This window comes from Benincasa hispida, chromosome 9 (genome assembly GCF_027475165.1).
Source record: "Benincasa hispida cultivar pf3 chromosome 9, pf3_genome.v1.1, whole genome shotgun sequence".
Lineage (NCBI taxonomy): Eukaryota > Viridiplantae > Streptophyta > Magnoliopsida > Cucurbitales > Cucurbitaceae > Benincasa > Benincasa hispida.
This window is the reverse complement of record NC_143486.1, coordinates 8524308-8547176: the sequence shown is the minus strand read 5'-3', so window position 1 is coordinate 8547176 and position 22869 is coordinate 8524308. Positions and strand designations below refer to the sequence as shown.

General features: G+C 31.2%; 2 long non-coding RNA genes across 15 annotated transcripts; both read left to right on the top strand.

Annotated features, from left to right (window-relative positions):
* Positions 1–8985: 8985 nt before the first annotated feature.
* On the top strand, positions 8986–11171 carry LOC120085109 (uncharacterized). Of its 3 annotated transcripts, none has more exons than XR_016531823.1 (4): positions 8992–9246; positions 9328–9603; positions 10297–10646; positions 10881–11171. It is a non-coding gene; the product is annotated as an uncharacterized LOC120085109 (long non-coding RNA). The 3 variants fall into 3 exon arrangements; XR_016531825.1 differs by lacking the exon at positions 10297–10646 and adding an exon at positions 9715–9789 and having other exon boundaries at positions 8994–9246; XR_016531824.1 differs by lacking the exon at positions 10297–10646 and having other exon boundaries at positions 8986–9246.
* A 3430-nt stretch (positions 11172–14601) lies between these two features.
* Positions 14602–18993, top strand: LOC150033616 (uncharacterized). Of its 12 annotated transcripts, none has more exons than XR_016531724.1 (6): positions 14602–14933; positions 15056–15127; positions 15244–15317; positions 15422–15493; positions 15579–15632; positions 18662–18993. It is a non-coding gene; the product is annotated as an uncharacterized LOC150033616 (long non-coding RNA). The 12 variants fall into 12 exon arrangements; XR_016531720.1 differs by having other exon boundaries at positions 15427–15493; positions 18662–18740; XR_016531718.1 differs by lacking the exon at positions 18662–18993 and adding an exon at positions 16167–16436 and having other exon boundaries at positions 15427–15493.
* Positions 18994–22869: the final 3876 nt, after the last annotated feature.

Below are 22869 nucleotides of genomic sequence, written 5' to 3'. Positions count from 1 at the left end.
ATAAATGCATCTGGTAACTAAATTGCTATATTTTGCAAATGAACTATCTTTTGAACTTCAAGTTCACATTAATATATATGTGGATGTAAATGAGACAATAACGATGCATTCCTGTAATTTAGTTTTCCAACTTCTTAATTCCTCCCCCTAATGTTGGAAAATTTGTCTCATTGAAATGACAATCAGAAATCGTGTAGTAAACACATCACCCATTAGGGGTTCAAGATATTTAATAATTGACGGGGAATCATATGCAACATATATTCCTAACCTCATTTGAGGACCCATCTTAGTACGTTGTGGTGGAGCACGGAACATATACTGCACATCCAAAAATTCTCATATGGGTAATATTTGGCTGATGATGTGAAACCCGGATTTCCATTTTTCCTACTTAAGCGGGTGATAAAAGGAATTAACTAAGTATAAGTTAAATCCTATGTTAAAGAGTAGGAAAATTCTAATTGTTTAAATAGATTATTTAGTAGCTTTGAAATAAGCCGTAACTAGTGAAATTTTGGTTAAGTATAACCCATACGTTGGAAGCTAGAAAAATGGTTAAGTATTTGATAATGTGTTGGCCTTGTGCTAAGCGTTGGTGTTGTGCAATGCATTGGCCATAAGAATTTGAGAGGTTATTTGGGTATTGAAAGAGGCTAAAGTGTTGCCAAAAGGAAAGGCTATGCGGGGACAAGCATGCGGCAGCCAATGTCTTGAGAGGTTAGCAAAGCATACGGTAACCTCAAGTTGCACGGACATGGATGTTGGGCGTTGGAGTTGCGTGTGCTGGTTGATCGTGTAGTAAATAAGTAGTGCTACACGATAAGGTATACGATCGTGTAGCAAATGAGCAGCGCTACGCGATAAGGTATGCGATCTATAGTAAGTGAGCAGAGCTACACGATGAGGTAGACGATCGTGTAAGCGGGCGCTAGACGATCGTGTAACAAAGCAGAGAGTTAAGCGATGCGGTATGTGAACATGCGGTAAAGTGCAGCGCTAGACGATGGGCGTCAGTGCTACACGATGAGCAAGAGCTATGTGGCAACACTATGCGATGATGATATGCGGCAACACTATACGATGGTGCTATGCGGCAACGCTATGCGATGGTGCTATGCGGCAACGCTTTGCAATGGTGCTATGCGACAGCAATACTAGACGATGAGACAAGCCTGGTAGACGCATGGTGAAACGTCTTGCATTGCTAAGGCTTGCAGTACATAAGGTTGTTATGCATTGGTGATATGCTATATGCGTTGGACATCCGAGGGCATGTGGGCACATAGGCAAGGCTAATACTATGCGTTGGAAAAGTGTTGGTCAAAATCTTAGTTGAGCGTATAGGCCAAGGGTAAGCCATGCGGGAGAGGAAGGTATGCGGCCAAGGATGTAATGTCTTGAGTTATGACTCGAGTGATGCGTTGATGAGAAAGCTACAAGTTGATGATGGCTAACCAAGAAAAGGACATGCACGGCCAAGCAATAAGGTTAGGATGAGCCTTGCGAGCATCTAGCATATGCGACCAAGTTGCGTCAATCGGATGCACAAGGTAAGGTTGCGTTAATTGAAAATGGCATAATCGATGTTAGTAGGTCGCATATGGGGAAAGGTGCTAGGCGGCAATGGCTTGAAGGGTGTTATGTTGAGATTTAAAAAGACACCGCAAGGGTGCAAAGATGGGATGGACGCATGTGCCAAGGGGGGGTGTCCGGACATGCGTGTTGCACCAGTTGGATGAACACATATGAAGTTGAATGAACGCATATGACGTTGGATGGGCGTATATGAGATTGAATGGATGCATTTGTAGTAGATGGGCGCATATGAGTTTGGATGGACGCATTCAAGGTCGTCATCCGGACATGTGGCTTGTTGAGAAGAAATCTTAGGCCTTAAGCAAATGAGGTGGATGCACAAGAAGACATGAAAATGTGAGGACTATGTGTTGGTAAAATGGGAGAAAGACACCTTGGGTTGAGATGACATAAAGATTGCGTTAATAGTGTAAGGAAAGGACACTTGAACATGCGGCCAAATAAGAGGTGTCGGCCTTGGAGAGATTTTGGACGCCTATAAATAGGGCCAAGGACCTCTTCAGACTATAACTCGAATTCTCTTCAAAAGGACATTAGAAAGAGTATATGAAGACTAATTGAGAGGAGACTATGCATTGATGGAAGAATGCATGCGTTGGTGGCAAAAACCATGCATTGGTCATGAAGTTCCAAGAGGAGGAGATGTTGTCGGACAGGAAGGTCTGAAAGTACAATCAATTTGGGACGAGGATATCTCTCAGAATACTTGTGTGTTTGGAGTGATTCTAAAGCCACCTAAAATCTTTGAGAGTCTAGTTTTCAAGGTAGGGCTTCCGGAGACGAATCTTTAAGGAATCGGGCTGGGGAATGAGGAAAAGACAGAAGGGTCGAGCTGTCGAGTAAGCTTGGTCTAGCCTTGATGTTTTGATGATTCCGGCCAAACCACGAGAATTTATAAGCTAAGATTTTAAAGTAAGCTTCCTGAGACATTTTAGAACATGTTTGCAGAAGGAAGAATCTTAAAATAAGTTATGGAACTATGAGTAATATAAGCTGATAATTGAATCTGGAATTTAGGGTTCAAAAGGGAAACCAAGGAAATCTAAGGAACTTCGGAAAGGAAAGTTCCTAACCAACCAAGGTGAGTGATTATTATATTGTTTGTATGATTGATTTCTATGTATATATGTGAATATATATATAAAGGTTGTGTTTGAAATATTGGCATGATCGGAAAATGTGTTTTGCCTAAATTTGATTGTTGTTGTATTATTGTCATAATGCATGTGTCATTATGTCGGAACAAGGTTTGTACTCAGGATACTATTAGCATGTCTTGTGGACACTTGGCTGAAAATGTCAAGGTACCTAACTGGAATTGTCAACGTACTCAAGCATGACTAACAGGAACTAATAATATACTAAGTGGACTATAGGATTGTGTCTAAATTTGGTCATCATGGGTTATTCGCGGAGAATACCTGGGAAGATACATGATCATGCCAGGGTTGTCCAGCTGACAGGCTGGGGTGATTACATTTTATTATGTGATTGTTGTTGATCGTGGAATTGTATTCTCAAAAATGAATTTCTAAAATCAAACTTATGTTTATTTAAAATTGCCCCTCACTGCTTTGTAGCTCATGTTTTCCATGTTTTATGTCTTTCTTCCCTAGGTAGCGAAAGGTGAGGAGTTCTAGGGTGATGCTAAGGTCAAGGTCTGCCACCAGCCACAGTTACACTTCCGGAGGGTTTTAAGAATGGTTGTTGTAAACTTTGTAATTAAGTCTTGGAGTTGTATGAACATTACATTATTGTAATATAAAATGGGCCTACTTAATCAGTTGTTGTTATCTCCTTCACTTAAAGTTTATTGAGTGTAGTGAAAGAGGTTCAGTTGGATAGTAGGTATCATAAAAGGGTGGTATCTACGGTCCCTCACGCCGGGCACGGGACGTGGTGTGATAGATGACCATAAGCTAATTGTAATGGCGAGTACTTATGATAAGCTACTGGCCTAATACGTACAATTGACGCTGCATGTAAAATAGCATGTCCTCATATAGATGTAAGAAGCTTAGCTCTCATAAGCAATGGTCTAGCAATTAACTGCAAATGTTTTATAAATGATTCAGCTAAACCATTTTGTATATGAACGTGAGCTACAAGATGCCAACACTTATCCTAATTGACATACAATAATTATCAAAAAGCTTGTGATGTAAATTCACTAGTATTATCAAGACGAATGGTTTTAATTGTATAATTAGGAAATTGTGCTCTTAACTTATTATTTGAACAACTAATCTTGCAAATGCAAGATTTCAACTTGATAATAAGCACACATGTGACCATCTGCTGGATGCATATATCACCAAAATTCATTCTAAAAATGCAAGTGATTCAGTCCCTACTTTAACTGGTGATGGTTTAATAATTAATTTGCCTTAAGAGCAAACATCACATGATAATTCATTAGATTGAAGAATCTTCTGGCTCTTCAATGGATGTCCATTTGAATTCTCAATAATTCATTTCATCATTATAGGTCCTAGATAACCTAATCTGTCATGCCAAATTGTAAATATGTCTAAATTCATGAACTTCAGGTTCATTGTTGCATATGTTTCAATTACTCGTATATGAGTATAGTATAATCCAGAAGATAAAACAGACAACTCTTCTAGTATACGTTTTTCATATGAGACAGTAGATATGATGTAAAGATACTCCATATTTATTCTTTCTATCAATCTCAAAACGATAACCGTTGCAACATATGTCATTAAAACTAAGTAGATTTCTCTTTGATTGACTAGAGAACAATGCATTGTCAATTGTAAATTTTGCTCCTTTAGGCAAAATAATATTTTCTTTTCCAAACCCTTCAATTAGGTTTACAGAACCTGATATTCTATTGACTTTTGTTTCCAACATTGTCAGTTTGGAAAAATAATTTTTATTTGTAAGTATTGTATGTGTAGTTGCACTGTCTGCAAGACATAGATCTTTTTTACTCATTTTTGAGTCACCCAACATATGAAAATGATCTAGGTTTCTTTTTTAAAAGAAAATAATTACAATAAGAAAAACAACATTTGGAACATACAAATGTTAACATCTACTAAGAGGGAAAAAAACATGGAGATGAAAAAAAATAACATTAAGTCTAGATATTTTCAAAGTCAAAAGAAACACTTGATGTTTCATCAACTGTACCAATCTTCTCTTCAGGACATTCAAAGAAGTCCGCCACATCCAAATTTGTCATATGGGATGGGTTACATATGTCATTATCCTGGTACGCAAAATTTGCTTTCACATTTTTCTCTTTTTCCTTCAGAGAGGTTTGATAAAGATCAACTAAGTATTTTGACGTACGACAAGTATGTGACCAATGCCCTGTCATTCCGCATCAGAAACATGTATTTTCAACACTTTTTGAACTCTTATCTTGTGGAACGTTTCCTTTGTGATCATCATTTTGTGTGATTCTTTTGAAATTTGAATGATTAGAACGAACACCACGAAAATAATTATTTCTTCCTCTGCCACAGTCACGTCCTTGACCACGACCATAACCTCAACCACGATTATTATTAAAATGCATAACATTCACTTCAGGGAATGGTGTCGTCCTAGTTGGTCGAGATTCATAATTTTTCATCAATAACTCGTTATTTTGTTCGAGCACGAGAAAATATGAAATTAATTCATAATATTGTTTAAAACATTTCTCTCGATATTGCTGCTGTGGAGCATATTTGAGACATGAAATGTAAAAATATCTTCTATAATATATTAGCATCAACAATTTTCTCTCCGCATAACAACAATTTTGAACTGATTTTAAATAATGTAGAGTTGTAACCACTTACTGATTTGAAATCTTGTAGCCTTAAGTGCTTCCACTCGTAACAAGCTTTATGAAAAATAACTTCTTTTTTTTTTTTATTGTAAGATACTCCATTTTCAATCCCTCATGGAGATGATGACAAAGGAAAATCATAGCTTTTGTTTTTTCCTAGCTAGATGTCGTATTTTCTTCTTTAATAGTCTCTCCAAGATTCATAGCATCCAGGTGGATTTCGGCATCAAGCACACATGACAAATAATTATTGTCGTTAATATCAAGGGCGACAAATTCTAATTTTGTGAGAATGGTCATGGCAACACTATCGTAAAATATCGTCCTTATATTAGAAATTTAATAGATATTAATATACAAAATAACATTAAATTTATTAATTATAAGAAAGAAGAAAAAATCGACATATTTTTAATACTTACTTCTAATAGAAAAAACAATTGGAGCTCGTGGTATAGAGAAATTAATTATCTTAAAATTTATGAAACAAAAGTAGAATAATGGAACTTCCCATAAATTGTAATCCATATATGGAAAAGAAATGTGTTATGAACTAAATAAATGTTGGATTTTGTCATTTATAGAGACAAAACATGAAGCCCAATTCATTAATTTTTACTTAACCCAAAAGCAATCTTGTAATTGGTTAATTATGGAGGCGATAAGGTTATCAAAATAAGAAAGAATTTAGTTGGTAAAGTTTTGAGGTGGGTAATAATGAGAATTGCTTCTAAAATCCACAAAATACGACTATTTATATATAAATTGGTAGGCGATATCTATTATCATAATATTTATAATAGTATTATTTTTTTTAATCATTTTTGGGCTTTTAGGAAAAATGTCGTAGACTCTATACATATATATTTGTTTTATTAATATATCTTTTATGTTACTGTTGTATTTGGTAGACAATTTAAATTCTATTTTTGAAAATCGTTTTCAAATTCTATGATTCAAACAATGTAAATTTTGAAAGTAACATTTTTTATATTTTGGATGTATCCAGAATTTAAATTTGAAATTTTGAAATATAAAATTATATATTAGAAAAGATAAAAACAATAACAAATATAGTATTTCATACTTTTATGTTATAAACTCCATTATTTTTGTTAAATTAAATTATTTATTATATAATATATAAGGTTAAAATACCATTTTAGTCTCTATACTTTGAAATTTGTTCAGTTTTATTCTCTATATTTTCAACTGTCCAATTTTAATCCTTGTACTTTCAATAAATCTTAAATTTAGTATTCAATATTAGTTTATTGTTAACTTTTTAATATGTATTTTTTTGTCATCTATAATTTTTTGATATAAATTTTGAAAACATATTCTCACCTAACATGAAAATTATTATTATTATTTAGTTAATTTTGAAAAAAATTAATTTTGAGGGACTAAATTTAAGATTTATTAAAAGTATGAGAACTAAAATTGGACAATTGAAAGCACAAGGACTAAAATTGAACAAACTTGAAAGTATGGAGACCAAAATAATATTTTAACCAATATATAATATATTATGTAATTATACAAATATTTTAACATAGACCAAGTTCATAAATTAATTAGTAATAGTTTATATAGTTTATATTTAACCTAATAGTTTAGTAACTGTAATTAGTTTTATGGTTTATAAATATAATATCGAACATATTTTGAAAACAAAATGTTCAAATTGAAATTTATTTTTTGATTCAACTACCAAACACATATATGAAAATATAAAATACAATTTTATTTTTCTTGAATTCTTTATTTTTTAAAAAAATTATCTACCAAATAGACCTTTAAATATTGAAAAGAAATAATAAAAATATTAAATCAAGAGAATATGTACAATATATATTTGATAAATATCCAACAATTTGTTCATATTTCTTTTTCTACCAAAGAAATGAAATAAGTTTCATAATAAAATAAAATAAAATAAAATATCTCTCTCTAAATTAAAGTTTAGCTTAAAAAAGTAAAACAACATATTTGTTTTGGAAAAGGAGATGATGGTTAAATCTATGCAATTATCTAAAAAGCAAAACATAGTCACATGTGCCTATATATAATAATATACTATGAACACTATTACAAACCAAACAAACACTTGTTACCTCTGCTCCTTTGCATTTATGTTGCTCTCAATATAAAACTTTATATGCATTTAATTCTTTTACAAATTTCTTCAACTATACTTTTCTTTTTTAAATTTAAAAAAATAAGTAAATTGTAGGAATTTGTACTTTATAAATCTTTTTATATTTTGAAAATTAATTATTTGCACGTTTAATTTCTTCCTCAAATAGACCTTTTTTTAAAAAATAATTACCTTGAAAAATCTGGTTGTTGGTATAAATTTAAAAGTTCTTCATTCTCTTTTCACTGTTATGCAAATACTACACATGTTATGTTATTGGGGTATGTACATACACTACTTTAATATTAGGTCCATTTATCCCTCAGGTCTAAACTTCCATTTTTCTTTATTATTCTTATTATAATAATTATTATTATTTTCCAAATAATCAAAACAGACTAAGATTTCCATAAATATTTAAGTTCATTTATCTTTACGAAAAACGAAGAGTTCCCTAAAGCACACACCTTTCCATAAAAAGATAGTATTTTACTATTAAAAGAAAATTGAAATGGAAACTTCATTTCAAAACAAACCATCTCTCATTTTTTATGGAAAGTCATTGACGTAACAATAAAACTTGTTTGAATAGTTCTCGTCAAATACGTTACAATCGACGAAACAGGATGATGAAAACAAGAAAGAAGATAGAACGTCGTTGTATTCAAGATTGAAATATGCACTACAATGCTAATGCCAACGTAAAATCAAAAAGTGTATCCGAAAATCATTATTTAGTCACGATATTCCTTTTTATGACGTGATAATTAGGGATATAAACTTAAATTTTAAAAATTAAATAATTATCCGACGGGTGATTAAAGAAAATAGGCAAATTTAGTAATGTAGTTAAAAAATAGGCCAAACATGGAGTGACCCATGTGTTTCAACACAGTTTGAAACTACGGGCCAAGCTTGTTTTAATTTGAGTCAATATATAATCTTTTAAAATCGGGACCAAATCATAACTTATAAAGTCCAACAGATGGAGACTGCGAGCTAAAATATCAAAAATCAAATACATAATATTAAGAGCATATTTAAACTGACATAAATATTATACTATTAACTTTGAGCTTACAAGTTAAATTCCTCTACCATAGTCCATACACATTGTCAAAAAATAAAAAAATCTCAAAATTTAATATATATTTGTAAGCCCTTGGTCTTGAATCCTCCTAAGGAAGGAATTAAAGTAATTAATATGGTTTAAGGTCAGGATTATTAATTAAAGGATAATTAAAGCTAAGGCTTAGTTTGGAAACAAAAAAGAGAAAAGGAAGAAAATGGAAGAAAATGGAATTTTAGAAAATGAAAAGAAATTTAAAGAGGAATAAATTAAAAAGAAAAAAGGAGAAATAAATAAATAATAATAAATAAGTAAGTAAATAAATAATAATAATATTAAATAAATAAATAAATAAAGAGAAGGGGATAAGGAAGAAAAAAAAAAAAAAGAAGAGCGTTTTGCTAAGTCAGTGATAACCATTTTCTGAAGCAAACCTTTCAATTTCTTTCAGGAAAAATAGAGGGTTGAGTGGAGAAGTGTTTCGGGAAATACCGGAGCTTTCGGTGTTGAAGGAGATGGTGAAAACAGGGAAAAATTTGAGGTGAGTCTGCTGTTCGGAAAGATTGAGCAAATTTCAGTGTTTTGAAGATTTCGAGCTGTAGAAAACGATTTAGGATCTGAAATTTGGAGGTAAGCTAGTCAACACAATCCTTAACAATTCTTATGAAGGATAGTTGAGTTAATTCTGATTGGAAACAGCTGGAATGATAGGAAAACAAAAGATGATCAGATCTTCGGACAAACCTGAGCAAGCTGCAGTGTTTTGAGAATACCAGGCTGTAGAAAAGGAATCAGAAGCTTAAATTTGAGGCATTAATTTAAGACGGTTTCCAAAATTTTTTATGAAGTATTTTTTGCTAATTTTAGTTGGAAGTTGATGAATTCATAGGAAATTCGAAGCTACTCAGGAATTCGGTCAAAACAGAGCAGTGGAGTGTTTTGTCGATTCCGCGAGTTTTAGAGCAAATCGGACACCCAAATTTTGAGGTTAGTTGATTCTAATTATAGGTAAAAGGTATATAAACGTTAATGAAAGTTTTTTTTTTTTTTTGGCTGGAATTTGATGAATTTAAGTCTGAAAGTGCTGCTGGAAAACAGAGCCGAAATTGAAGTGGGAGGTTGAAGATGAAGTCTGACTGTCATTTATTGTCCGTCATCAAATTAGACTTTCAGGTTGACTTTGTAATTTTAGGATAATTAAGGTGTTTTTAAGTATGATTTGAGGTCTCGAGATTTATTTTCTAGGGGTTGGAACAATTTAAACGGTAAAAGTATAACCCAAATTTTGTATTTGAGTCTCAGGCCGAATGAGTGTAGGCAAAGCTTATAAGTCTGAGGATTTGTGAGTGACAAATGTTTTAGAAAACTAAATGCTTTCCATTAGATTTTATGTTGTGTTATCAAATGGTTTAGCTTTGTGAGTGACAAAACGTTTTAGAAAATTAAATGCTCTCAGTTGGATTTGATGACTTGTTTTTAAATGGTTTATCCTGCTTGACTATGACAATGTAATTGAATTTTTTGAATATAATTTCTATGTTTTTCTTACAACCACGCTATTATGAGATTTTATGAAAGTTGAAATTCTATTTTTGTGGTTTGATGACAATGACCTTTCGAGTTTTTATTATGATGACTTGAGTATGGAAAATGATGTTTAAAACCATGCTTTGTAAAAAGATATGAACCTTGTACCCTGGATTGTTGCAATGAAGATATTGATACCGAAGGATTAGGACAGAAGGTATCTGGAAAGGTCTTTGGGACCCACCGTAGTATACATAAAGGCTTTGGGCCGTGTGCTGGGATGCTTTGCCTTTTGGGGATGTTCGTTGTTACCGAAGGAGACGAAAACATATAGGGTTGTTCTTCACCATAATGCTAAAGGAGATGGAAGTAACCAGGGAAGACCTCTACGTGCACGTATGATTATTAACGACGCTGTTGGTGATGTAGAATTCTATCTCAATTAAGGTTTCGACATTGGGAGTGTGAGCATGAGGGGCTCCACCCAACTAAGATTAAAAAGGGTACAAGATTTTCGATATGTTTGTTCATAAAGCGTTTTCAAAGCTATTATGATATGTTTGATATTTTTATTATGAATTTAGTGAAAAACATGTTTAAACCCTGAAACTATGTAAATGTTTTTAGTTGCTATTCATTTTATGCATCTTTAAGTATATGTGTTTATAAATGCTTACTTTAAATAGTCATTCACTGGACATTCTAACTCATGTTTTCAATGGTTTTCTTTTTCCTAGGTAGTTGAAGAGTTTCAGGTGCTTAGCTTACACACGATCAGGTTGCCACTGCTTCAAAAGACTTAAGCTCCACCCTAGTGCATGTTTGTTTAAAGTTGAACTTAATGAATTTCTATTTAGAGATAGATGGAAATGTAGGTTTACAGATTGACAGTGATGTCATAAGAGGGTTGATGTCACAAGAAGGTTGATGTCTGCTGTCCTCACGCCTCTTCTTAGGTAAAGAGAGTAACGGGGTGTAACAATATGCCACATCAGTATGAAAATAATAATAAATTCATGAACTCAAAATGCAACCTAAGTTGGAAGTTAACCTAGTTTTTTTAGAAGTATTTCTTTATTTTCTTTTTATAAAAAGAGCATAATAAAAATATGATTCTATAAATTTTCTTACTTGTAATTTATAAAATGAAATCCAGCTAAGAGCATAGTTAAGTGATATACGTATACTACCTCCATCAAGATCGTATTTTCAAATCTTTATTACCTTAATGTTATATTAAAAAAGGATTTTACAATAAGATGGAGAATAAATGTTAAATGTAATTAAATCATTCGGTTACACATTGGTTTATTAATCTTCATAAGTTAGTGAAGGAGAGCTTAAATTCATTCATAAGTTATATTAGACCCATAAGTTATATTAAATTCATTCTTAAGTTATATTCAAATATTATATATTTAATCAGTCATTTATACTACTTATAAATTTATTCATTCATGAGTAGTAGATTCAATAACAAAATTATAAGGAAAAAAATAATAAATTGAAAAATTGATTGAATGAATTTAGAGTAGAAGTAATTAACTTTAAATGGATTTTGGTGTCCAAAGAGGCGTTACTCGAAAAAGTTCAATCCTATTAGTAAGAACAGAATGGTAGAGTTTGATGTCTTCTTCTTTGCCATTAAAAACGACGCCTATAGGTGTAGACAAAGATTGTAACTGTTTGTTCACTCCACATTCTTTAAGGCATTTGATTGTTATCGCTGACGATCGATGATTATCCAATACCTATTGAGAAGTTCTCTGAAAGAAACCATAATATTCACAAAAGGTTTCTTTTTCAGATTAAAAGAACTGGTGGACTCATATTTTTTCTTTTTCATTTAATTTTATCCCTTTTTTTTTTGTTACATCTTTCAACAATTCTTATCTTGTTCCCACGTCCTTTACATTTACTTTTTTTTTTAATATCTTTTCTTTCTTAATTTTTGTTGATAAAGCATTAATAAATTAAAATTTAAAACGAGTTCTTCACATAATAATTCCATGCTCTCTTACCTGCACATTTTCCACATAATAAATATGTATATTCCGTTTTTCTTTCCCCCAACTTTATTTTATTAGAGAGTTTAAAGTCTTCAAATAAAAATTAAAATTTTTTATTCTTCGTAAGAAAAACATTGAAATGTGATCAAATGAAGCGAATTTGAAATTCTATTTTGTTGGATGAAGAGATACAATTAAATTTTATGAATGTGAAATTATAAATTAGATTTTATGAAAGTCTTCAATTAGATTTTGTTGGATGAAGAGATACAATTAGATTTTAAAAATTTATGTTCTAAAGATTTTGAACGAAGTATATTGCATGAACCTCTAACTAGTTGCTATAAATTGAGTTTATGGGGAGTGTTAACTCTAGTTTTTTTTTTTTCTTTCTTTTTCTATTCTCTAGTGTGAGAACGGAGAAAAAGGTGTAAGAAATACAAAAATTTTGAGAGGCTATTGTTGTAATTGGGATTGATGAGGTAAATTTCTCTCTAATGAATCGTAATTTTTCTCTGGTTTTGGCAATTTTCAAGTAAATTCTTGTATTTCTTATTTTGTTGTTTTTATTATTATTTTTTCATATTCTTGTGTTATTTTGTTTTTTTAGTTTGTATTTATGTGGTGTGCCAAAATTTTAACCATAAAATTTTAACTTAATTTTATTTAACTATAACTTAAAAATAACTGATAGTATTAATATATTTTATTAGTTAAGTTTTCACTGACTATTGAATGGTTTAACTCTATATTGGGTTTAAGCTTTTTTCTTTTAATACAATATAAATATGAAAATTTGAACTTCTTATTTCAAGAGGATGAATAAATATCAATGATGACTAAGTTATGTTTATGTTGACATAATATTGATAATATAAAGTACTATATCAATTCAACTATGCTTAGTTTTTATAGTGATACACTAGTTAAAAGTCAAATATATGAATATCACTTATAACTCTTATGAAATAAAAATGGCAATTTAAAAACATATGTAAATTTTTTTGTTATATTGATTTATTGTAAGAAAGGACAAAAAAATAACATACCTAGATAATAAAGTTGGATTCATCATTTAATAAGAATTCAAATTTATTGACAAATTAAATACATAACATATTAGGTTAGACATTTATTGAGATACTCATTTAACAAGTAAAATAACAAAAGAGATGCTTTTATAAATTTAAAAATCAATATAATCATATATAATTACTACTGAAGATTAAAAAATCAGCATAAGCATGAGAGTTTTCATTTATGTTATATTAAAAAAAAAAGAAACAAATAATAAAAAGACGGTTTGTTGAACCCAATATTGCAAAAGATAATGAATTTGTTGAACCCAATATTGCAAAAGATAATGAATTGTTTTCTCTTGAAAACATTAAAAAAAAAATTGTAACCACTTAGGCCTGTTTGATAACGTTTTTGTTTTTTGTTTCCTATTTCCTATTTTTCGTTTCTTGTTTTTTCTTCCCTAATTTTTAAGAACTAGAAATAGGAATATGTTTGATAACTATTCTTGTTTCCTATTTCTTGAAAAAAAAAAAATAGAAACTTTTTTGATAACTGTTTCTTGTTTCTTTTTAATAATAATAAAAAATTAAAAAGATATGTTTCTGTTATAAATTTGAAGAGCACAACAGGAACACAGATGGTAAAAAAAATAATATTAAAATAAATATAATATAATAATAAAATAAACAAATATTAAAATAAATAAAACATAATATATAAATAAAATAAAATAAAATAAAATAAAATAACAAAATAAGAAATAAGAAAATTCTCAAATTTCTCCTCTTTCTCCAATTTGTAATGAATTTGCCCAATGTGCGTCTTTCAAAACCTACCAATGCCACTATTTATAGGCAATTTGGCAACTAGGATTACATGGATGCTATTTACTAGACACATGGATAACACTTTGAAAAATTAGGGCATATGGTCAATGGACAGAGCATCTAATAGACATCTATTTTTTTTAATATTTATAATACTCCTCCTTAGATGCCAATTATATATATATGAAATATGTCTGGTTAAAACCTTATTAGAAAAAAATCCATTGGGAAAAAATCCTAAATCCTTCACTAGAGAACATCACTATATTTACTAGAGTACATATTCCATATAATCTAATATTCTTAAAAAAGATACAATATATTTACTCCTGTCATGAAAACATCATTTGAGATCTCTGAGTTGCCATATTTCAACGTTGTGTACCAATTTTTCAAAGGTTACGGTAGATAATATTTTTGTAAATAAGCTACCAAGTTATCTTTCGAACAAATCCGTTGTACAGTAACATTTAAGATCATGAATGTAAAAAAACTTTAATGAAATATATTCTATTTCTTTAATATATTCTCCATTTAGGTAAGAAATTAAATTTACCTTAGGTGGATGGTTATATATATATCTCTTAAAAGGGTTAATTTTCATCTTCAGCCACAAAAAGCCCCATCCCTTCTTCTCTTTTTTACTTTCACGCACACACAATAGAAAGAGAAAGGAAAATCTCTCAGTCCTATTTCACGAGCCGCCTAGGCTCACCGCACGCCACCTCTCCGGGCCACACGAAATCACCGCCGCATCCCCGAATCGCCATTTAATCACGCTGTTAGCGTCAGTAGATTGGGTTGTCGGGCAGATGCAAGTCCATTCGGTCGCCGCCCCCCAGTTAATCGTTGGTGGTATTGAGATCTTGTCGCCGATCCTGCCGTTCTCCACACACTGATTTGCATTCCGCCAACGTTGCCCTGCGCCGCCGCCGTAAGTTGTTTCACTGGACTTGGGATTTGGGTTAGATTTTAGAAGTTTTGTTGAGTTTCCATGGTTGGATGTTGAATGCCCATTGTGTTTGGCCTAATTTAATGTTTACCCACTTTGGTCAGATTCTGATTCGTTTTTGGAAGGAGTTTCGTAGGTAAAAGCATGTTGTCTGGCAGTTTCAAAGATCGATTTCGGTGAGTTTTCATGGCCTCTCTTGAAGGGTTTGATTGTTTTTAGAATGCCTATTGATATGGTTTAAGTTTTGGTCCAAGATTTAAATTACCCACAATTTTTTGGATATTGGATTTAGGAATTTGAGATTATTAAGCAAGCTGTCCAACGGAGTTTGGGATCGAATTTGGGCAATTTTGATAAGCATTCAAGGTGTAGGACCCTTTTGTTGGATATTTGGGTTAATTTTTGGGATTGGTGTTCTTGATTGCCCAACAAGTTTTTTGCTTAAAAACTTTTGATCTTTGTGTTTGAAGGTTAGATTGGAGTTTTTGGAAAGTATTGGGATGCTATCCAGTAAGTTCAAGACTGATTTCAACAAGATTTTGGTAAGGATTTGAGGTTTTATGGTCAATTGGAATTTGAAGGATGTTGTAATCTAAGTTCATAATCATTAGTTGTGGCATATGTTAGGTTGGGTTGCTTGATTGATGTTTTGAAATGGTTTTGGAACAAACCACGTGTTGGGTAAGTAGTTTAAATTTTTGTAGAATAAATTTGTGATTTAGAATATGAAGCTAAATGTTAAAAATTAATTTATGGTTTATGCTTTAGAATTTGATTCAAAATATGTGGAAACTAGAAGGGTTGGTTTGCTTGAATAACAATGTTTAGGCCTAAATTCAGGTAAATTACCTACTGCTGGTTTGCCCTCGAACTCAAGTATGTGTTAAGAATTGGTTTCTATTTTGGGTTGAAATATTATGTCGTGTGTTTTGAATTGGTGGGGAGTATGGAAGCTTATGTTTATGCTATGGAATTTCGATATTTTGTATTGTTGCAGTGTTTGATTGATGGATTAATCATGAGACCGTTCTAATCCCTAAGCATGATTTAAGACTTTGATTGTATGCTTATGCCTATGTGAGATTGATAGTGATTGTCAGAGTTTTTATCGGGCTATGCATATTGCATGTTGTGAGTCTTTAGGTTCATACCTTATGCCTATGTTATGGTGTTCCCTTGGGGTTACCACTTATGCTTATGACTGTGTCTCTCCAGGGTTGACCTATGAAAGCGTACCTTTGGGTTTGCCCCTTATGCTTATGCCTATACCTACGCCTATTCCCAAGTGCCTTCGGGTTCGCCCCTTGTCTTATGAAATGGTTATAAGAAACAATATTATGTTTTGCAATGGTAAAGAGTGGTGGTATCACAACAAATTCTTTCACAAGATATGTACATAGGTACAAACTTAAAGTTCCCTTAGGATTATGAAAGGGAAGAATGAGAGACTATGATTTTATTAAAGGTTGCTACATATTGAAGTCATATGCCTTAAGGGGAATTTTGAATGGATTAGTAAGTCATAATCATTCTAGTGGTATTAGAGATTGGTGGTTTGAGTAAAGCGTTATGTTTTGCTTCTTCATGTAACGTGCCTAAAGAGGAAAAACAAAATTCTAATAGATATATAAGTGATTATATGAAAAACACCTTATAGGACCATGGTAAGATGATTTTGGCAAGGAAGTCAAGATGGTTGGAAATAAAGTTGGCTTAAAATGGGAGTAAATAAATGACTGATCATGCTAAACCATTTTGTATATGAACATGAGCTATAAGATGTTTAACACTTATTCCAATTGACATACAATAATTATCAAAAGCTTGGAATGTAACTTCACTATCATTATCAAGACAATGCTCTTAATTGTATAATCAGGAAATTGTGCTTTTAATTTAATTATTTGAGCAAGTAATCTTGCAAATGCAGTATTTTGACTTGATAATAAGCACATGTGTGACCATTTGCTAGATGCATCTATTAATATCATAAAATAACTAAATGGTCCACTTGTTCTAAAAATGTAGGTGATTTAGTCCTCATTTTAGCTTGTGATGGTCTAATTATCAATTTTTTTTCAAAGCAAGCATCACATAGTTCATTAGATTGAAGAATCTTATGGTTCTTCAATGGATATCCATTTGAATTCTCAATAATTCTTCTCATCATTATAGATTTTGGATGACCCAATTAGTCATATGCCAAATTGTAAATATGTCTAGATTTATGAACTTCAGGTTCATTGTTGCATATGTTTCAATTACTCGTATATGAGTATAATATAATCAAGAAGATAAAACAGACAACTCTTCCAATATACATTTTTCATTTAAGACAGTGGATATGATATATAGATATTCCACATTTTTCTTACTATTGGTCTCAATATGATAACTGTTACAACGTATATCTTTAAAAATAAATACATTTATCTTTAATTGACTAGAGGACAATGCATTGTCAATTAGGAAAAATAATATTTGCTTTTTCAAAATCTTCAATTAGGTTTGTAGAATTTGATTTCGTATTGACTTTTGCTTCCAGCATTGTCAATTTGGAAAAATATTTTTTATTTGTAAGTATTGTATGTGTAGTTGCACTGTCTGCCTAGCATAGATCTTCTTTACTCATTTTCGAGTCACCCAACATATGAAAATGATCAAGATTTTTTCATAAAAGAAAATAACTATAATAAGAAAAACAACATTTGGAATATACAAAGGTTAACATCTATTACGAGGAAAAAAATATGGAGATGAAAAAACAACATTAAGTCCAGATATTTTCAAAGTTAAATGAAACATTTGATGTTCCATCAATTCTGTCAATTTTCTCTTCAGGAGATTGAAAGAAGTCAGCCATATTCAAATTTTTTTTTTCATATGGGATGGGTCAAATGTCATTTGTACAAAATTTGCTTTCACATTTTTTTCTTTTTCGCTTAGGGAGACTTGATAGAAATCAACTAAGTGTTTTGACGTACGACATGTATATGACCAATACCCAGTCATTTCGCATTGAAAATATTTATTTTCAACACTTTTTGAACTGTTATCCTGTGGAACTTTTCCATTGTGATCATCATTTTGCGTGGTTCTTTTGAAATTTGAATGATTAAAATGACTACCATGAAAATAATAATTATTTCTTTCTCTGCCACGGTCACACCTCGATGTGACCATGACCTTGACCACGATTATTATTAAAATTCACAACATTCACTTCAGGGAATGATGTCGTTCTGATTGGTAGAGATTCATGATTTTTCATAAATAACTCGTTATTTTGTTCGGCCACGAGAAGACATCAGATGAGTGTAGAATACTTTTAAAATATTTCTCTCGACATTACTACTGTAGGAGCATATCTGGAATGTAGAAAAATGTCTTCTCTAACATATTAATTTAAAATTTTGGAGTCTTAAGTGCATCCATTTACAACGAATTTTAGGAAGAAAAACTGTTTTCTCATGATCACATTTTTATGACATCTAGGTGTATTTTGACATCAAGCACTAATGACAAATAATTATTACCATTAATATCAAATGCTACAAATTCTAATTTTATAATATTTTTATAGTTTCACTATTACAAAATATTATATTTATATTAGAAATTTAATACATATCAAATATGTAAAACAACATTTAATTTGTTAATTATAACGAAGAGGGAAAAACTGACATACCTTTTGGATCTATCTTCAGCAGGTGAAATGAAAGAAGCTCGTGCTAATAACGTGTTGTGAATTTGAGGAGTACAACAAGAACACGAATGGTAATAAAATATAATATTAAAATAAATATAATATAATAATAAAATAAATAAAAGAAAATAAATTAACAAAATAAGAAAAAAGAAAAATTTCAAATTTCTCTACTTTCTCCAATTTGTATAGAATTTGCCCAATGTGTTTACATGGACACTTGAGTATTTTACAAGGCATATGGAATATGGATCACTTTGGAAAATGGGGGCATGACACATGGTCAATGGACACTAAGCATGAGCATCTAATAAACATCTATTTTCTTTAATATTTATAATAATGTCATACATTAAATATTAAAAAAATTATCAAAAGTTTATATCATTTAATACAAATAAGCTTCGATGCACAATTAAAAATAATAACAAAACTGTATCTATCTTTCAAATGTTACCCAAATTTGATCGACAATGTTATCTCTCAGGTGAGTCATTTGTAAATTATTTTGACTAAAGACAATAGTAATGTCTTCAATTATTTCAACTTACACCTAACTCAATTATATTACTCTACAAGTTGTCTTGCAAATTCTATATATCTTCAACGATCATTGATTCATGGTTAAAGTTATTGAATGTTTAAGTGATAAAATTATATATACTGTAAAATTGTAACTAGTATTAAATGTAATAAAAGTAAAAACTGAAATTAAAATAATACATAATGTGGATATTGCAAAATTTAAAATTGAAAACTAAAATAATATATAAATAGATTTTTAAATTTAAGGTTAAGAAACGCAAGAAATACGTTTCAAAGCCACAAGGAGTCAAATTGACTTCCAGGATAGAAGCCAAACCATGTTATTAAACTTTAGGGAAACATAAATTAATAAAATAGAATTAGAGCGGGTAGAAACTATTTTTTTGTAGTTCATTCAAATTTGTCTATTTTTAGAAACGTTTCTTAAATTTTAAAAACAAAAAATAAGAACATTTATCAAATAAGTCCATTTCTTGAAATATGAGAAACAAAAACAGGAAATGGAAAATGAAAACATTATCAAACGGACCTTAATTTTTAGATTTTGAAAATTGTGTTTAAACTTACTACTAAAGATTTGAAGTTGCAATTATTTGCATTAATGTCTAGTTTTGTTGAGATGATGTTATCTTTTTCCATGATTGGATCACTATCGAAGAAGTGTAGATTCATTTCCTCCTTCATTTCATCATAAAACTTTGATAATTTTTTCGTGTTTCTATTAATCAAAACATAGAAACTACAAAACACACATAAATCAGTGATCAAACTGGAAGATTTTTTTTAATTAAGAAAAAAACATACAAACAAACAAATTATCAAGTAGCACAAATCAAAACTTGACCAATTTTATAGTCACGAACAATCCAATCTCGACGATAACTATTCTTCCCATGAACACAATTCACTGTTTATAGTTGAACAACGTCATTCCTTAAAAATAAAAACAAAAACACATAAATATAATGCAAAAACACCATAAATGTTTTTTTTAATAAAATAAATACTTGTTAAATTATGCAAATTTGTAGGAAAAAATTACCGAGAAGGATGTTGGTTCACCACCTGCAATTTATGAACCACCCATGAGGCCCCTTTTAGTCATGTCCAGTGTTGTGCCCAATTTTGTCGTCACCAATCCACAACTTTTGAGGTGGTTTAGTTTTGACTCTAATCCAAAAAAAAAAAAATAATAATAATAAAAAAAAAATAACAATAACATGTTTTAGAGGGTTACAAATCATATCATTTTTAAAATCATTCCAAAAACTACTTTTAATCATCTAAAATCACTTTTAATAAATACAAAAAATGCAATTAGAAATGTAAAATCAAACTCAAACTTGTAGTTGGTTGATGATGAAAAACATTGTCATATTTTTATCAGGTCCCGACTCGTATGATTTGACCAAGAAATGACATTGATAAACAAAACCATCGTTAACTAACTCTCCCATTGTTAAGTTCCCATGAGTTATGTCGAGATTTCTAGGCTCATAACTATCAATCTTTCTAACCTCATGTCACACCCCCTCCCAAGTTACTCTCTTTTCCTAAGAAAAGGCGTGAGGACAACAGACATCAACCCTCTTATGACATCTACTGCCAACCTGTAAACCTACATTTCCATCTATCTCTAAACAGAAATTCATTAAGTCCAACTATAAACAAACATGCACCAGCATGGAGTTTAAGTCTTTTAAAGCAGGGCAACTTGATCGTGTGTAGGCTAAGCACCCGAAACTCTTCATCTACAAGAAAAAAAAGAAAACCATTAAAAACATGAACTAGAATGTCCGGTGAGTGACTATTTGAAGTAAACATTTATAAACATATATATACTTAAAGATGCATAAAATGAATAGCAACTAAAAACATTTACATAATGTTAGGGCTTAAACATGCTTTTTACTAAGCTCATGGATAATAAAAATATCAAACATATCATAATAGCTTTGAAAGTCTTGAAAACATTTCATGAACAGATATATTAAAATTCCTGTACATTTTTTATGCTTAGTTAGGTAAAGCTCCTCTTGCTCACAATCCCAATATCAAAATCTTAGCTGATCAGGTGGAATTCTTCATCACCAATAGCGTCGATAATAATCATATGTGCACATAGAGATCTTCCCTGGTTACCTTTGTCTCCATCAATATTAGGGTAGAGAACAACCCTATATGTCTTCGTCTTCTTCGGTAATAGAGAATGCCCCCAAAAAGCAAAGCATCCCAGCACACGGCCCGAAATCTTTATGTATGCAATGGTGGGTCCCAAAGACCTTTCTAGATACCTTCCTTCCTAGTCCTTTGGTATCAATATTTTTATTGCAACAATCCAAGGTACAAGTTTCATATCTTTTTACAAATCATGGTTTTAAACATCATTTTCCATACTCAAGTCATCATAATAAAAACACAGGTTATTTTCATCAAACCACAGAAATAGAATTTCAACTTTCATAAAATCTCATAATAGCGTGGTAAGAAAAACATAGGAATTATATTCAGAAAATCAATTACATTGCCATAGTCAAGCATGATAAACCATTTAAAAACAAGTCATCAAATCCAACTGAGAGCATTTAATTTTCTAAAACGTTTCACTCACAAAGGTAAACCATTTGATAAAACAACATAAAATCTAAAGGAAAGAATTTGTTTTTCTAAAACATTTCTCACTCACAAATTTTAGCTCGTATTTGGCTCGTTTCCTCAGGCTTATAACCTTTGCCTATGCGTTCAGCCTGAGACTCAATACAAAATTTGGGTTATACTTTTACCATTTAAATTGTTCCAACCCCTAGAAAAAAATCCCGAGACCCCAATTTATACTTTCCAAGGCTATAATATTTTTCAAACATACTCACTTGATCACTAATTCAACATTCGGAACTCAAATTACTCAAATTGAACCTCAAATCATGCTGAAAAATACCTTAATTAGCCTAAAATTACAAAGTCAACGTAAAAGTCATTACCCTTTGATGACGGACAATAGATGACAGTGAGACTTCACCTTCAACCTCCAACCTCAATTTCGGCTATGTTTTCCAGCCACACTTTCAGACTTAATTTCATCAAATTCCAGCCAAAAAAACTTCAATTAACATTTATAAACCTTTTACCCATAATTAAGCAACTAACTTCAAAATTTGGGCGTCTGATTTGCTCTAGAACTCCTGAAATCTACAAAACACTCCTCGGTACCCCTATTTTCCAGCGAGAAGTTTTAGCACATTTCCAGCTCGAAACTCATCAATTTCTAACCATATATGTTGGGTGAAAATTTTAGTTTTAAAAATTAAGAGGGAACAAACCTTTGGTTGGAGAATCCCACATTTGAAAACTTTGCTTTGGAAGCCTCCCTTATGTACTCCAACTTTGAACTTTGGGTTTGGGCCTCAAGGGGTACCCATGTTTTGGAGAGAGTGAGGAGATAGACCAATGTGGTTTCGGTGGACATCCTACAAGCGTGTCGCCGTCCGTCCAGTCGGGCGAGGCGAGTGTGTGATTATTATTATTCCCTTTAATAAAAATATTATTATTTTAAAACCGAAAAAAGAAAAGTCTTCCCCGACGAGTCATCCACGCGAATCCGAGTTGTCAGCGCGAGTCTTGCACGTTCTGAGATTCTCCGGCTCTTTCTCACTCTACCGTTCC